This window comes from Ranitomeya variabilis, chromosome 5 (assembly GCF_051348905.1).
Source record: "Ranitomeya variabilis isolate aRanVar5 chromosome 5, aRanVar5.hap1, whole genome shotgun sequence".
In the NCBI taxonomy this organism is placed as follows: Eukaryota; Metazoa; Chordata; class Amphibia; order Anura; family Dendrobatidae; genus Ranitomeya; species Ranitomeya variabilis.
Genome location: NC_135236.1, coordinates 166,284,708 through 166,302,908, shown reverse-complemented (window position 1 = coordinate 166,302,908; position 18,201 = coordinate 166,284,708). Strand labels below are relative to the sequence as shown.

The following is an 18,201-nucleotide window of genomic DNA, read 5'->3' as shown; positions in this document are numbered from 1 at the left end:
TTGCACAATTTATCACAATATATCAATAGGATAGACAAGAGACCCTAGTAAGAAACAAGTTAGTCCCAGGCAGAAAAGTAAACATAAAACATCACAATGGTACTAGTAAAAACCACCGCAAATTAAACTAGCTCATTCTGATATCCAATACAGTAATCCTACATATATAATGTTAATATAAGCGTTGGATATCCTCAGCATAGTGTGTCACCCTCAGGTTGTCATAGTAACCAGTTTTCCCCACACAGAGAAGGACACTTTGCAGTGTATCTAGTAGCCAAATAGCTTACCCATGGTGATGTGGTATAATGCCAAAGGACCAGATCCACCCCCTGACGCGCGTTTCGCATAGGTTTTATCAAAAGGGAATGTATCGAGCTTCCCCCATGCCGGCATTTTATAGTGGCGTTCATTATGTGGTGTGTCAATTGTGCGCGTGCACACCGCTGTCACGGCCGGAAGTAGTATACCTGCTCTCCGGCATTCACCAAACACGCACGTCAGGAGAAAATCCCCAGATGACGTCAAAGGACATGTGCACTTGGAAAAATGAAGCCGGAGACACAGGGCTCCCCCAGCAGGTGCGGGGCGCACGTGCAGGACACAACCACCATACTGAGCGCTGAAAGAACAGAAGGGAGCATGCGCACTTAAAAAATGAAGCCGGAGACATAAAGCTCCAACATCGGGTACAGGTGCGTCAGAGGACACGCGCCAGGTGCATCGTGCGTCATGCGGAAGGTACAACATGCACCAACAGATGTGTAGAAAAATGCGCATTTGAAAAAATGAAGCCAAAAACACGGGGCTCCTCCAGTTTTTTGGGGTCAATATATGAAGCCACTTGGAGGTTATTTGTTATTACGGTATATGGAACCAATTTTTTTTTTTCTGTGAGTTTGAACATATTACATGCAGACAGTGGTAGAGTCTCCACTCACATAGCCACACATAAATGATACTACTAGTGCACCCGCGTGCACCGCTAGGGGTCTTTTATACCTTAGGCTCCACATCAAACACTCATGCCAAGCCAACCAAGGTGTCATTCAAGGGGCCAATCCGGAACTGCAACGTCAACAGGGCAGCAAACGTCTGACCACTTATGAAAAGCCTCCACATCACGGGCATGCCCCGTAAGGTGATTTCTGGACTTAAACTCCAGAGCGTCAAGCTGCAGGTGCCTATCGCTAGTTACCATAGACTTGACTGGAGAGCCAGCAGCAACCAAACAAATACCTCGAGCCTGAGCAAGATGCTGGGTTGACATCCATGCTGAGCAGCACCCGCAGCAGCTGAGCCTGAATGGGAGACTGCAGAGGCAGAGAAGGCTTGGGATCTATCCTGAGCAGCAGGAGAATCCCGTTGCCTAATACATGGTCATAAGTATATGGACCCTTTGCTCAGTATTGAGTAGAAGCACCCTTTTGAGCTAGTACAGCCATGAGTCTTCTTGGGAATGATGCAACAAGTTTTTCACACCTGGATTTGTGGATCCTCTGCCATTCTTGCTTGCAGATCCGCTCCAGTTCTGTCAGGTTGGGTGGTGAACGTTGGTGGACAGCCATTTGCAGGTCTCTCCAGAGATGCACAATTGGATTTAGGTCACGACTCTGGCTGGGCCAGTCAAGAATGGTCACAGAGTTGTTCTGAAGCCATTCCTTTGCTAATTTAGCTATGTGCTTAGAGTCATTGTCTTGTTGGAAGGTGAACCTTCTGCCAAGTCTGAGGTCCAGTACACGCTGGAAGAGGTTTTCATCCATGATATCTCTGTACTTGGACGCATTCATGTTTCCTTCAATGGCAACCAGTCATCCTGTCCCTGCAGCTGAAAAACACCCACATAGCATGATACTACTACCACCATGTTTCACTGTTGGGATTGTATTGGGCAGGTGTTTTCTCCACACTTAGAATCATCACCAAAAAGGTCTATCTTCATCTCATCAGACCAGAGAATCTTATTTCTCATAGTCTGGGAGTCCTCCATGTGTTTTTTAAGCAAACTCTTTGCTGCCTTTCATATGTCTTGCACTGAGGAGAGGCTTCCGTCAGACCACTCTGCCATAAAGGCCCAACTGGTTGAGGGCTGTAGTGATAGTTGACTTTGTGGAACTTTCTCCCATCTTCCTACTGCATCTCTGGAGCTCAGTCACATTGATCTTGGGATTCTTCTTTACCTCTGTCACTAAGGCTCTTCTCCCACGATTGCTTGGCTTGATCTTTGGCTTGATAGCCAGGTCTAGGAAAACTTCTGGTGGTCCCAAACTTCTTCCATTTAAGCATAATGGAGGCCACTGTGCTCTTAGGTACCTTGAGTACTGCAGAAATTCTTTTGTAACCTTGGCCAGATCTGTGCCTTGCCACAATTCTGTCTCTCAGCTCTTTGACAAGTTCCTTTGATTTCATGATTATCATTTGGACTGACATGCACTGTGAGCTGTGAGTACTTATATAGACTTTCTAAATCAAGTCCTATCAGTTTAATTAACCCCTTAACCCCCGGAGCTTTGTTCGGTTCTGCGTTTTCGTTATTCACTCCCGTCTTTCTCAGAGCCATAACTTTTTTATTTTTCCATCACTATGGCTATGTGAGGGCTGATTTTTTGTGAGATGAGTTGTACTTTTGAACGACACCATTGGTTTTACTATGTGGTGTACTAGAAAACGGGAAATAAATTCCAAGTGCAGTGAAATTGCTAAAAAAGTGCAATCCCACACTTGTTTTTTGTTTGGCTTTTTTGCTAGGTTCACTAAATGCTAAAACTGACCTGCCATTATGATTCTCCGGGTCATTACAAGTTCATAGACACCAGTACTGGCTAGGTTCTTTTTTTTATCTAAGTGGTGAAAAAAATTCCCAACTTTGCTTAAAAAAATAAATAAATTAAAAAAAATAAAAAATTGCGCAAGTTTCCGATACCCGTAGCATCTCCATTTTTCATGATCTTGGGTTGGGTGAAGGCTTATTTTTTGTGTGCCATGCTGACGTTTTTAATGATACCATTTTGGTGCATATACGTTCTTTTGATCGCCCGTTATTGCATTTTAATGCAATGTCGCGGTGACCAAAAAATGTAATTCTGGCGTTTTGATTTTTTTCTCGCTACGCCGCTTAGCAATCAGGTTAATCCTTTTTCCTAATTGATAGATCAGGCGATTATGAACTCGGCGATACCAAATATGTGTAGGTTTGATTTTTTTTATTGTTTTATTTTGAATGGTGCGAAAGGGGGATGATTTGAACATTTATATTTTTTTACTTTTCTCATATTATTAAAAACTTTTTTTTTTTTTACTTTTGGCATGCTTCAATAGCCTGCATGGGAGGCTAGAAGCTGCCACAACTTGATCAGCTCTGCTACAGATCGCCTCTATGTAGCAGAATTACAGCCTTGCTATGAGCGCCGACCACAGGCACATGTCAGCAGTTCAAAACAGCTGACATGTCCCGGCTTTGATGTGGGCTCACCGCTGGAGGCCACATCAAAGCAGGGGTACTGCCATCTGATGTACTATCCCGTCCGATGGCAGAAAGGGGTTAAACACAACTGGACTCCAATGAAGGAAACATTTCAAAGAGGATCACAAGGAAATGGACAGCTTGTGACTTAAATATGAGTGTCTGAGCAAAGGGTCTGAATACTTATGACCATGTGATATTTCAGTTTTTCTTTTTTAATAAATTTGCAAAAATTTCTACATTTCTCTTTTTTCTCAGTCAAGATGGGGTGCAGAGTGTACATTAATGAGAAAAAAATGAACTTTTTTTGAATTTACCAAATGGCAGCAATGAAGCAAAGAGTGAAAAATTTAAAGAGGTCTGAATACTTTCCGTACCCACTGTATATGTATGTGTGGGTTTGTGTGTGTGCTAGTCTATAAAATTAAGCAAACCAAATGTATGTAGTCGGAGCAGTGGAGTTTTGCTTAAAAGGTGCTTTCAATGATATGGACACAAATACATTAGGGGACTTTTCACTCTAAAGATGATGTTTTTGTGTTGTACTCCCACACCTGACAACCTTGCATGGTTCCAACCCACAGTCTAAGCAAATTATTTCGCTTGTGGAGTGTTTAATGCTGTGGAGGTTTCTGAAATGACAAGCATTTTTGTTCCCTTCAAATGAATAATAATAATATTTCAAATGAAGATTACGATGAATCACTCATAAACTATCTGAGCCCTTGGTTGCTAACGTCAAGCATTTTTAAAAATCACCTCCAAGAAAGGTCTGAAAATAAGCGAAAGCATTTATGATTTTACATGTATGGAGTATTTTATGCATGAAAAATTCACATAAGTGGCATACAAACCCAGGAATGCCTTCCTTCCCTGCAGATGTAATTCACGATTATTTCACCCCCCAAAATATTGATTTTAATGTGTCTGTCCTTATTTCCAAATAAGAATGTGGAATTTGGCAGCTCTTAGTTGGATGTGACTTTTTGTTTAAAAACTTCACTTCCTCACTTGAATAGTATTTAAAGCAAGGAAAAGGTTGAAAAGTACCATTACTTAGATAAAGATAAAGATGCCCCATCAGGCTCATGTCATCAGAAGACACTTGCACTATTGTTGAGGAACGTTTAGTAGAAACGTCACTATTTTCACCTATATTAAACACTCAGGAGCTAAGAAATCTTACAGGCGTCAATTACATCCCAAAACGACAATGACACATGAGCATCCCTGTCTTGATTGCCTTTACTGGTGACCATTTTTTTGGTGTTAAAGGAAAAGATTTATTGGATTGCTGATAGATGCTACTGCGCAGGCATGGCTGGCGCCATCTTGGTGGAGACAATATTTTTCCTTCCTCTAGCAAAATGGTGCGATCGGTGGCGCCTGCGTAGTATCATCTATCGTGTTCCGAATTATGCTACTGCGCAGGTGCGGCCGGCACCATTTTGAGGAAGATTTTTTTTCTTCTAAAGAAATTGATATGACTAAGAAAAATAAAAATATGGATATTATAGATCTGATCATGCTACAGTGCCAGCACCACCACCAGCACCTGCATGATGAATGTCATTTTTTTTTCAAAACAATAACATATAAAGTATGTAAAGTAGGGGCAGGTCACTGTGGGATCAGTGACCTGTCAGCAGTCTGCATTATGAATACCTAAGCAGAGCACCACATGAAGACCACCCCCCAGGCCGCCCCAGAGCACAGACATACACATGTGGTCAAAATTGTTGGTACCCCTTGTTTAATGACAGAAAAACCCAAAATGGTCACATAAATAACTTGAATCTGACAAAAGTAATAATAAATAAAAGATCTATGAAAATGAACAAATGAAAGTCAGACACTGCTTTTCAGCCATGCTTCCACAGAATTAAAAAAAATAAATAAAACTCATGAAATAGGCCTGGACAGAAAAGATGGTACCCTTAACTTAACATTTTGTTGCACAACCTTATGAGGCAATCACTGCAATCAGACTACCGTATATACTCGAGTATAAGCCGAGATTTTCAGCCCATTTTTTTGGGCTGAAAGTCCCCCTCTCGGCTTATACTCGAGTCATACCCTGGGGTCGGCAGGGGAAGGGGAGCGGGGGCTGTCTAATTATACTCACCTACTCCTGGCGCGGTCCCTGCACGTCCCTGCTTCTTCCAGAGCTGCAGCTTCTTCCTGTCATGAGCGGTCACATGGTACCGCTCATTACAGTAATGAATATGCGGCTCCACCCCTATGGGAGGTGGAGCCGCATATTCATTACTGTAATGAGCGTTAACGGTGACTGCTCAGTACAGGAAGAAGATGCAGCGCCGGAAGAAGCGGGGAGGGGGAGCGCTGCGCTGCGTGATATTCACCTCTCCTCATTCCGGTGCGGCTCCATCTTCAGCGTCCTCTGGCTGTGATGCTCAGGTCAGAGGGCGCGGTGACATGGTCAGTGCGCGCCCTCTCCTTGAACATCAGTGCTGAAGACAGCCGCACCGGAACGAGGACCAGGTGAATATTGAAAGTGCCAGGGGTCCTGAGCGAGGAGAGGTGAGTATGTGATTTTTTATTTTTTTTATCGCAGCCACAGCATATGGGGCAAGTGACTGTATGGAGCATCTTATAAGGCCACTAGATTGTGGCCCGATTCTAACGTATCGGGTATTCTAAAATATGCATGTCCCCGTAGTATGTGGACAATGATGATTCCAGAATTCGCGGCAGACTGTGCCCATCGCTGATTGGTCAAGGCAACCTTTATGACATCATCATCGCCATGGCAACCATTATGACATCTATGTCGATACTGTGCCAGTCACTGGCGGCCTCGACCAATCAGAGACGCGGGATTTCCAGGACAGACAGAAAAACCCTTAGACAATTATATATATAGATAATGTTTATGCAGCACTATAAGGGGCAAGTGACTGTATGGAGCATCTTATGGGGCCATAACGTTTGTGCAGCACTATAAGGGGCAAGTGACTGTATGGAGCATCTTATGGGGCCATAACGTTTGTGCAGCATTATAAGGGGGCAAGTGACTGTATGGAGCATCTTATGGGGCCATAACATTTGTGCAGCACTATAATGGGGCAAGTGACTGCATGGAGCATCTTATGGGGCCATAACGTTTGTGCAGAACTGTATGGGGCAAGTGTCTGTATGGAGCATCTTATGGGGCCATAACGTTTGTGCAGCACTATAAGGGGCAAGTGACTGTATGGAGCATCTTATGGGGCCATAACGTTTGTGCAGCATTATAAGGGGGCAATGACTGTATGGAGCATCTTATGGGGCTATAACGTTTGTGCAGCACTATATAGGGCAAATATCTATATGGAGCATCTTATGGGGCCCTTATTACCCTTTATGCAGGATTATATGGAGCTCCTGATTCAATATGGATATTCAAATATACTTAACCTACTGATGTCTCAATTAATTTTACTTTTATTGGTATCTATTTTTACTTTTGAAATTTACCGGTAGCTGCTGCATTTTCCACCCTAGGCTTATACTCGAGTCATTAAGTTTTCCCAGTTTTTTGTGGCAAAACTAGGGGGTCGGCTTATACTCGGGTCGGCTTATACTCGAGTATATACAATATATTGTTTCTTTGATCTTTTATTTCTTTCGTCCTTTAAGCTAAAAAGAAGATATTTGCATACTTTATTTCCAGGGATTTTCCAACCTTACCTCTCTCCCTTTAATTTCGACCCCTATTACACTGTATTCATTATGTTTCCTGCAAACTATTACATATTTAGGAGATTAAAGTAAATGCTATGTGATTATATATTTTTTGTTCTCTGTACTGGTAAACCATTAGCACTCCTTAAGTCCTTCCACTGATGCAGCATTGCACATGTATTATATACTTTGAGAAAAATGCTGATATAATTATTGTTTGTGCTTTGCCTTCCCATTATTTTCTTGTTCCTGAAATCAGGTATATATTTTTTTCAAGCAAAAAGGTATACATCGCTTTATTGTTTTTTTTTATTATTGCATTCTCTTTAGGTATCAATTTTATTCTCTTAGCCCTATCCCTATCTCTAACTCTAGCCCTATCCTTTCTCATATGCCTAACTCCAGCCATAACAGGATCCCTAATCCTAGCAATAAGTTTAGCCCTAACTCTAAACAAATCTCTAGCCCTAATGGTTAGAAAGAGCAAGGACATTAGTAAGCTCTAAATAATGAATAAATACAGTCTGAATCATGTGCACTTGATCCAAACTGTCTTTATTCATTGAAGGGCATCTGTCACCTACTTTTTCGTATATAAGCTGCAGCCACTGCCATTAGGGGCTTATCTACAGCATTCTGTAATGATGTAGATAAGCCCCCGATGTAACCTGAAAGGTAAGAAAAACAAGTTATATTATACTCACCTGGGGGGGCGGTCCGGGTCCGATAGGCGTCGCGGTCCGGTCCGACGCCTCCCATCTTCATGCGATGACGTCCTCTTCCTTGCTTCCTGTCATGGCTCCGGCGCAGGTGTACTTTATCTGCCATGTTGAGGGCAGAGCAAAGTCCTGCAGTGCGCAGGCACTGGGAAAGGTCAGAGAAGCATAGCACCTGCGCACTGCAGCACTTTGCTCTGCCCTCAACATGGCAGATAAAGTACACCTGCGCTGGAGCTATGACAGGAAGCAAGGAAGAGGACATCATCGCATGAAGATGGGAGGTGCCGGACCCGGACTGCGACGCCCATCGGACCGGACCGCAGCGGGACCGCCCCCCCAGGTGAGTATAATATAACTAGTTTTTCTTATCTTTCAGGTTACATCGGGGGCTTATCTACAGCATTACAGAATGCTGTAGATAAGCCCCTAATGGCGGTGGCCACAGCTTATATACGAAAAAGTAGATGACAGATTCCCTTTACCTGTTCATCCCTTACACAGAGTGCAGCAGTGACGATGAGTTTGTCATCCATTGTGGCATTCTGCTTAGCTTTGTCGTTTAGGTTACTGGGTATGCAGAGTGCAGCAGTCAATAATAAACTCATCCTGACCGTTGAGCTCTGCATTAGCAGAAGAAACAGCATTTGTAGGCACCAATCATTTGACATTAGGGAAGGCGTGGGGGAGAGCTGATGGAATTTTATACATCCATAAACTTTAGTGCCCTGCACAATTCCCTAAAGATAGAACTATGCTTTCCTGTTCTCATACCTTTATATAACTGTGACTGCAGATTGCTGAATCCTGAAAGTGCGTAATGTGCACACTATCATGATTTCTCTATATTTCCAGAGCACGTGGACCGTCACTTGACCACAAGTATGAGATTTGGATATGTGTGGTCACGTACCGACTAGCTTCTCTTCTGCTTCTCTGACCAGAAGCATATGAGAAGTGAGATAGCAGGTGACTGCAGGTATGTACATGGTATGCTTGCAGTCATGCTTCTCCCTGCTCCAGCTGGAAATAGAGGGGAAGCTGGACAGTGCGCACACTATACACTGTCAGGATTCAGCAATCTGCGAACACTATTAATTTTTATATTGAATCCAGAAAAGCCCTTTGAATTTTGCTAAGTTGTTTGTGTTTAGAAATGTGCATGTGAATAGTTCTTAGATATATAGTTGAAATAAGCGCAGTATCTCAGCTATCATGGCCAGTAATATTATTAGCTATCTCCTACATCACTTTTACATCCTGAGAATGCTCATTGACATAAAAAAGAGAAAAAATGACATTCTTGTTTCATAAAAGCAGAGTGTAGTACTTTTTATTGCTCTAAAGCCATGTGGGTTCATTTACCCATAAAGCTATTACTGTCAGTCATTGTGCCGTCACACCTACTATTTCAGCACAAATGCACAAGAGGTCCAGGCTGTCAATGGTGCTCTAATAGACTTTTCAAAGTGATTGCAGGTCACAGGTTACAGTGTTGCTCTCCTAGAAAGAAATTGATTTTGCCATCAGACACAGAGTTATTTTGTCAAAGGATCAAAAACCTACTTGATGCAAAATCAATGAGCATGCATTTCATCTGTACCACTCATTCCTTTTAATGATTCCCAAGAAATCAAAGATTTGGAACTTTGACAGTAGCAGTATTGATTAGATCATTGTGCGGTTTTCGGTATTTCACACATCAAGAAGAGCCTGAAATGTATTTACATGATTAGCGCTGGCAGACTTTTTCACACTCAGCAGACAAATTAAACAAGATTGGTATTTTATAGACCTGTCATCAGTGTTAAATAGTGGAAAGGACCCTATGTCAACCATATATTTCTCCAATTACGAGCAGTGTATTAAAAATGACCTTTTAGCTCTCCTTGCCTGTCTGTTTCAACAGATACTTGTATACTTCATTAAAGGGTGTTACGGTATATTTTCAAGTAACTTTTCAGAATAAGCTGACTTGATTTTATATGAATAACACTAGTTCTGGAAATTATGGCGTGCATTTTGCCAACTTTTTTCCTTTGCAGACTATGTCCCTTAATTTGCAATTATCTCTGAGCTAGTGGTCAGAGATTTGCTGCTGTGATCTCTCACATACACAGAGAGATGGATTCCTGTTGTTTATTTCTTAGTTAGAACACAGACAGTAGCATGGAGCAGAAAAAGATAAAAAAAAACAGCTCACCGCAGTTGCCTAGTTCCTCCGGAGCATGGAATGACCATCGTTGCTTCCGATGATGATGATGATCAGAATGTGGTAGAGAAAGTCCAACTCAATGGTATAAAATCTCCAACTTTAATTGTATATGATTGAAACACCCCCAATGAATTATAAGTAGTGTTGAGCATTCCGATGCTGCAAGTATCGGGTATCGGCCGATACTTGCTGTATCGGAATTCCGATACCGGGATTCCGATACTCTTGTGGTATCGGGTATCGGGTATCGCAACAACATTAATGTTAAAATGTGTAAAAGAGAGAATTAAAATAAAAAATATCGCTATACTCACCTCTCCGACGCAGCCGGGACTTCAGCGAGGGAACCGGCAGCGTTGTTTGTTTAAAATTCGCGCTATTACTTGGTTACGTGAATTCCCGGCTTGTGATTGGTCAGGTCGGCCACGTTGCCGGGACGCGGACCAATCACAGCAAGCCGTGACGAAATTACGTCACGGCTTGCTGTGATTGGTCCGCGTCCCGGCAATATGGCCGCCCTGACCAATCACAAGCCGTGACGTCACGGGAGGCTGGACACACGCCCATTTTAAAATGAGCGCGTCCAGCCTCCCGGCTTGTGATTGGTTGACCGCGGCGCAACCAATCACAAGCCGTGACGTCACGGGAGGCTGGACACGCGCCCATTTTAAAATGAGCGCGTCCAGCCTCCCGGCTTGTGATTGGTTGACCGCGGCGCAACCAATCACAAGCCGTGACGTCACGGGAGGCTGGACACGCGCCCATTTTAAAATGAGCGCGTCCAGCCTCCCGGCTTGTGATTGGTTGCGCCGCGGTCAACCAATCACAAGCCGTGACGTCACGGGAGGCTGGACACGCGCCCATTTTAAAATGAGCGCGTGTCCAGCCTCCCGTGACGTCACGGCTTGTGATTGGTCAGGGCGGCCATATTGCCGGGACGCGGACCAATCACAGCAAGCCGTGACGTAATTTCGTCACGGCTTGCTGTGATTGGTCCGCGTCTCGGCAACATGGCCGACCTGACCAATCACAAGCCGGGAATTCACGTAACCAAGTAATAGCGCGAATTTTAAACAAACAACGCTGCCGGTTCCCTCGCTGAAGTCCCGGCTGCGTCGGACAGGTGAGTATAGCGATATTTTTTATTTTAATTCTTTCTTTTACTCATTTATATGGTTCCCAGGGCCTGAAGGAGAGTTTCCTCTCCTTCAGACCCTGGGAACCATCAGGGATACCGTCCGATACATGAGTCCCATTGACTTGTATTGGTATCGGGTATCGGTATCGGATTGGATCCGATATTTTGCCGGTATCGGCCGATACTTTCCGATACCGATACTTTCAAGTATCGGACGGTATCGCTCAACACTAATTATAAGTCCATATATAGGTACTAGTGATGAGCGCGTGTTAGGTGTTGAGTTCCCGCCGCTGCACAGGGGGAATCTCGAACCATCTCCGCTGCAGTCTCCCATTCTCCAGCCACAGTGGAGCCTGCTCAGCAGACACGACGGTCCCAGCATTTGGCTCAAGCTGATACTGTGTGGCTGGTTACTGCTGTCCTTCCAGGCTCAGCCATCGTAACCAGTACTGATCAGCGGTGAGCATGCTCTCCTGGGACTAAGTCCTGTTTTTCTTCTTCTGAGCATGCCCAAGGGACGACCTGTCATTGGAGGTCGGGGGTCACATGCTCAGGTCCTGTAGCAGCTCCTATTGGACCACTAGGAAGGTCCTGGAGAACTTCCGCTATAAAAAGTTTGCATGTTATATGCCTGTAGATGGATGAAAGCTCCGAATCATTCCCATCCCTAGTGTTGTTGATTGTTCGCGAATGGTGGAAGCTACCTAGTGCCTGACAGTGCTATCCCACACATCTAACACACGATACTGCGCCTGTTAGCAGTGACCGCCAGTGCGGTGCCGTGTGCTAATAGAGCGCTTTCCTGGCCCAAGTTGGATCGTTAGTGGTGTCCGCCAGAGCGGCGCTGCATGCACTCTTGTGCAGTAAATCCTAGTTCTGTCCTGACAACCGGTCATTTTAGGGTGGGAATTCCTGCTTGGACTCTGCATCTGACTCAGGGAGTCCTCAGGTGGCTCAAAAGCCACCGAGGGTCAGAGCGAGTCCAATCACCAGTCTAGTGGGGATGATTCATAGGGATCCCACCAGCGTCTTTCAGCTGCACCCTGTGACTGCTAACAGGGTGCAGCGTTTATTTGGCGACTCTGTGAAGCAACACAGTACACTTCCATTCACACTGGGTGAGGTCTAACCCACTTGTGGGCAAGCATCCCTCCACCATTACTCAGCAGCAGGTTCCATCTCTGCACTGTGGACCCCGGGCTGCGAACGCACCTTATACCATCCTTATAATTATTTGGTGCGTTCTGCCAGCCCTAACAGCGTGTGCACGTTACTCAAGATTTTCAGGCATGCTCGGGTGTTCTCCGAGTATCTTGGGCGTGCTCATAGATTATGTTTGTGTTCCCGCAACTGCATGATTTGCGGCAGCTTGACAGACTGAATGCATGTGGGGATTCCCTAACAAACAGGCAATCCCTGCATGTATTCAGGCTGTCTAGCAGCCGCAAATCATACAGCTGCGGGCACATAAACATAATCACGAGCACGCCCAAGATACTCGGAGAACACCCGAGCATGCCTGGAAATCTCGAGTAATGAGCACACTCACTCATCAATAATAGGTACATTTATTTGTTTCTACTGCATTCAGGACCCTTGCTTAACCCCTTCACACCGAAGCCTGTTTTTACCTTCCTGACCAGGCCAATTTTTACAATTCTGACCACTGTCACTTTATCAGGTCATAACTCTGGAATGCTTCAACGGATTCTGGTGATTCATTCTGACACTGTGTTCTCGTGAAATATTGTTCTTTATGATAATGGCAAAATTTCTTTGATATAACTTGCGTTTATTTGTGAAAAAATCTGAAATTTGGCATAAATTTTGAACATTTTGCAATTTTCAAAGTTTTAATTTTTATGCCCTTAAATCAGAGAGTTATATCACGCAAAATAGGTAATAAACATCTCCCACATGTCTACTTTAAATCAGCACAAATTTTGGAAACAGAATTTTTTTTGTTAGGAAGTTAAAAGAGTTAAAAGTTGACCAGCGATATCTCATTTTTACAACAAAATTTTAAAAAACATTTTTTTTAGGAACCACCTCACATTTGAAGTGACTTTGAGGGGCCTATATGATAGAAAATACCCCAAAATGACACCATTCTAAAACCTGCACCCCTCAAGGTACACAAAACCACATTCAAGAAGTTTATTAACCCTTCAGGTGCTTCCAGGAATTTTTGGAATGTGGAAGGAAAAAATAAACATTTACTTTTCTTTCACTAAAATTTTCCTTTACACCTATTTTTTTTTCTTTGGCAAGGGTAACAGGAGAAAATGGACCATACATTTTGTGCAATTTCTGCTGATCATGCCGATACCCCATATGTGGGGGAAATCTACTGTTTGGGCACACGACAGGGCTCAGAAGGGAAGGAGCGCCATTTCACTTTTTGAATGTCAGACTGTGAAAGGAGTTAGCAGATAATATTCTGCTCTGCCGACAGAATGGAGACGTATATCCCAGTAAGGTGGTGGTTTAATTCAGCGCGGAATATTGTCCACTAACTCCTTCTACAGTCTGATGTCTGATGGTTGCTTGCTGACCCGTGGATCCACTGCAGCTGATTTTCTACATTATATGCGTCTTTAACAGATTGAACAAGTGAGTTTAATCTGAGTGCTAAACTAACTGTATTTCTCGGATAAGACCCTATTTGCGCTGATCTCTCCTATAGTTTCTTGGCTACTTTTTGAATTTAAAATTTGCTGACATAATTTGTGCCTAAACAGTGGAAACCCCCAACAAGTGACACCATTTTGGAAACTAGGCCCCTTAGGGAACTTATCTAGGTGTTTATTGAGCATATTGAACCCACAGGTGCTTCACAGAAGTTTATAACGTAGAGCCGTAGAAATAAAAAAATCACATTTTTCCCAAATAAATATTGTTTAACTCCATATTTTGCATTTTTATAAGGGTAACACAATTTGTTGTGCAATTACTCTTGAGTATGCTTATACCCCATATGTGTGGGAATACTACTGTTTGGGTGCACGGCAGGACTTGGATGGGAAGGAGCGCCATTTGACTTTCTTGAATGCAAAATTTGATGGAACAATTAGCGGACGTCAATGTTGCTTTTGAAGAGCCCCTGATTTGCCTAAATAGTGGAAATCCCCCACAAACGGCACCATTTGGGAAACTAGAACCTCCAGGTGCTTCACAGAAGTTTAAAACGTTAAAGCCGTGAAAATTAAAAAAAACACATTTTTCCCACAAAAATCTTTTTAAGCTAGAAATTTAGTATTTTCACAAGGGCAAAAGGAGAAAATGGACCCCAATGCTGTGCAATTTCTCATGAGTTCACCGATGCCCCATATGTGCTCAAAAACTACTTTTGAGGCACAGTGCAAAGCTCAGAAGGGAAGAAGTGTCATATTACCATGTAGATTTTGCTGCACTTGTTTGAGGGTGCCATGTCACATTGGCAGAGCCCTTGAGGTGCCAGAACAGCAGATCCCCCATAACTGACCCCATTTTACCAATTAAACCTCTCAATGAATTCTTCTAGGGGTGCAGTGATTATATTGACACCACAGGTGTGTCACAGACTTTTATACCATTGGGCAGTGACGAAAAAATAATTTACATTTTTACCACCAAGATTCTGTGTTTAGCCCCAAGTTTTACATTTTCACACTTGGAAATGGGTAAAAATGGTACCAAAATTTGTCCCACAATTTCTGCTGAATGTAGAAATACCCTATATGTGGCTGTACAGTACCACTTAGCCATGCGGAGTGACTTGGGAGGGATGGAGGGCTATTTGCCTCCTGGAGCACAGATTTTCCTAGACTAGTTTGCAGATTCCATATAAAGAGCCCCTAAGTTCTAGAAAAGCAGAATCCCCCCTCAAGTGACCCCATTTTGGAAATTATAACTCTTTGGGAATTTATCTACAGATGTAGTGACGATTTTGACTCCATGGGTGTTTTCCAGAAACAGGCAGCAGTAGATGTTGCTGAGTGAAAATTACAAACTGCCATTGTAGTGACCAGTACGTTCAAGTCACCAGTACATTATGCCCATCTCATGCTTCTGGATAAATGCACCTGTAAATTAGGAAGACTCTCATCACTACCAAAATGCCAAACATGTGGTGCTAAATGTTCTTTAAGCACACTGGGGCTCAGAATTGAGGGGGGCATTTGGAAGCAGAGAATTTGCTGCATTTCTTTTGGGGAGCAAGGACTCAGTTAGCTTTTCCAGAGCCTTTGTGCTACCAGTAACTTGGAAGCCCCTATATTTCCATTAACAGATGGCAGATCTGAGTGAGGACTTACTTTTTTTGTGGATTCAGTTGAAGCTTTTATTGGGAACATTTTACATAATGTTTGGGATCACATTTATCTGGCGCTCTACGCTGAGCACTTACTTTGGGGTTTCTATCTAAATCTCTGAGTGACTTGATACAGATGAAACCCCTGAGGGATTTGTTCACTATAATGAGGCAGCAGATTTTCTCTGGACTCTATCTGGCCCCTTTTCAGAAGTGCACAAAACTGTGGCCGATGGCACTTTTATGCAATCCTAAAAAGACGGACAGCGCCGGATCACAGGTCAGACGGCATCCACAGTGCCTCCATTTGCCTCATTATAGGGAATCTTCCCCCGAGGGTTGTGTCTGAATCATGTATTTCAGAGATTTACATGAAAACTCTTGTGTAAGCACTGAGCGCAAAGCGCAGGATAAGTGTGTGCCGAGCCTTACTGCAATCTTTTGGGAGGCAGAATGAAAAAATCAACAGCATGTGAAGAATTGGTTTTATTTATTTTTTACGCCTTTCCTCGTGCAGTATAAGTGATTAGGCAACTTTTTTCTTTGGGTCAATGCGATTACAGTGATATCAGATTTATGTTGGGTTTTTACTGTATGTTTGGCTGCTGTCACACACTAAGGCTGGCTTCACACGTCCATATGTTTCCGGTACCAGAAAAAACAGTACCGGAAATATCCATGTCCGTGTGTCTGTATGTGTTCTATATGTGGCACACGTGTGGAAACTGTGTGCTACCCGTGTGCTGCATCAGTACCACACGGACAGCTACCGGGGAAGAAGCGCTACTGTAAGTGCCATAATCCATATCTGGGGATATACAGTTTTCAACCAGGACAGTGCCAAGATGCGACTGTCCCAGCTGAAAACCACTGGTGAATGAGATGCTGAGAGCGCAGCATCATTCACCAGCGGTGACATCATCACAGCCGGGCTGAACTCAGGTGACCTCTGGACTGTGGGAAAAAGTCGGTGATGATGTCACCACTGGTGAATGATACTGCACTCTCAGCATCTCATTCACCAGTGGTTTTCAGCTGGGACAGTCGCATCTTGTCACCATTCTGGTTGAAAACTTTATATCCCCCAGATATGGATTACGGCGTGGGACACAACGATGACAGGTATGGGTATATTGTTGGTTTATTATTTTACTTTTATTAGAGGAGATTGAGGGCGTCGGGGAATTAGGTGTTGCAGTAAGCATGGTTTAATTTAGAACATTAAATGTGTCTGTGTAATTTTTTCAAATAAAATACTTTATTCTGGCCGTGTCTTTATTTAACATTACAACTATAGGATTAGTAATGGATAGGTGTTGTATAGACGCCTCTCCATTACTAAGCCATGGGCTTGATGTCACCTGAAAGGTGACATCAACCTCACAAATATTACCCCACTTGCCACCGCTACAAGGCAAGTAGGAAGAGCCGGGCAAAGCACAAGAAAAGGTGCACCTAATAGATGCGCCTTTTCTGGGCAGCTGCGGTCTGCTGTTTTTAGGCTGGGGGGCCTATATCAATGGCCCCTTACCAGCCTGAAAATAGCAGCCCCCAGCTGTGAGATTTAGCAAGGCTGGTTGACAAAAATGGGGGGCCCAAAGCCATTTTTTAAAATTATTTATTTAAATAATTTAAAAAAACAGCGTGGGGACACCTCTATTCTTGGTAACCATCCTTGCAGAAGCTGACAGCTGGGGGTTGCAGCCCTTAGCTGTGAGTTTTGTCTGGTTGGTTCAATAAAATTGGGGGGAACCCACGTTGTGTTTTTCATTCATTTATTTCTAAACGATCGCAGCCGGTGGCTGCGGAATACTCCGATCATCCACACCTACTGTCACTGTTATTAGCGGCAGCAGGTGTGGGATGATGGGGGTAACAGTCCCAAAAGCCCCCACCTGCTGTCATTCGGACTTTATTATAATGCTCATCATTCTCGTCTGTTCGCTGGCGGAGCAGGGAAGAATGATCAGCACCTGCCGCCGGTGAACAGCGCTTACTGTAGTGCTTCTTCCCCGTCGGCCATCTGTGTAACATGGAGGACATCAATGTGTGTTCTCCGTGTGCATGTTTGCGGGACGTTTTGCAGCCCATGGTGACGGCAAAAAACGGACATGTCAGCGTGTTTTTCTCACGGACACATGGTCCGTGGAAACACACTGACGTGCTCATTTGAATGGGTCTACGTGTGTATGTGTCTCCAGTACACTGTACACACTGTAGTACACTGTTCACCACTGTATGTGTGGTGAAAACTGTCACCACACGTACAGGAGACATGGACGTGTGAAAGGGGCCCCAAAGACGCTTTTTATTGCGAAAACCAGTTTTTGCATCACCATATTTTGAAAGCTATAATTTTTCCATATTTCAGCCGATAAAGTCATGTGAGGGCTTGTTTTTTGCGGGACGAGCTGACGTTTTTATTGATACAATTTTTGGGTACATGACATTTTTTGATCGCTTTCTATTTTGATTTTTGGGAGAGAGAATGAACAAAAACCAGCAATTCAGGAATTGCTTTTTGTTTTTGTTTTTTTATACTGTTCTGCGTGTCGTAAAATTGATAAGGCAGTTTTAATTCTTTGGATCAGTATGATTACAGCGATACCTCATTTATATCTTTAGTATGTTTTGGTGCTTTTACACAATAAAAACTGTTGTATAAAAAAAATATTTTTGCATCGCTTTATT

General features: G+C 43.5%; 1 long non-coding RNA gene across 4 annotated transcripts in view; it reads right to left on the bottom strand.

The window, feature by feature from the left end:
• The window catches only part of LOC143775388 (uncharacterized), a 122,154-nt gene that overhangs the window by 93,303 nt on the left and 10,650 nt on the right, over nt 1-18,201 (bottom strand). The window contains exon 3 of one of the 4 annotated variants that reach the window (XR_013215643.1): nt 9,271-9,366. The exons of the other annotated variants lie outside the window; for them this stretch is intronic. This is a non-coding gene — a long non-coding RNA (uncharacterized LOC143775388). The remainder of the gene's footprint in view (nt 1-9,270; nt 9,367-18,201) is intronic. 4 annotated transcript variants of the gene reach the window in all.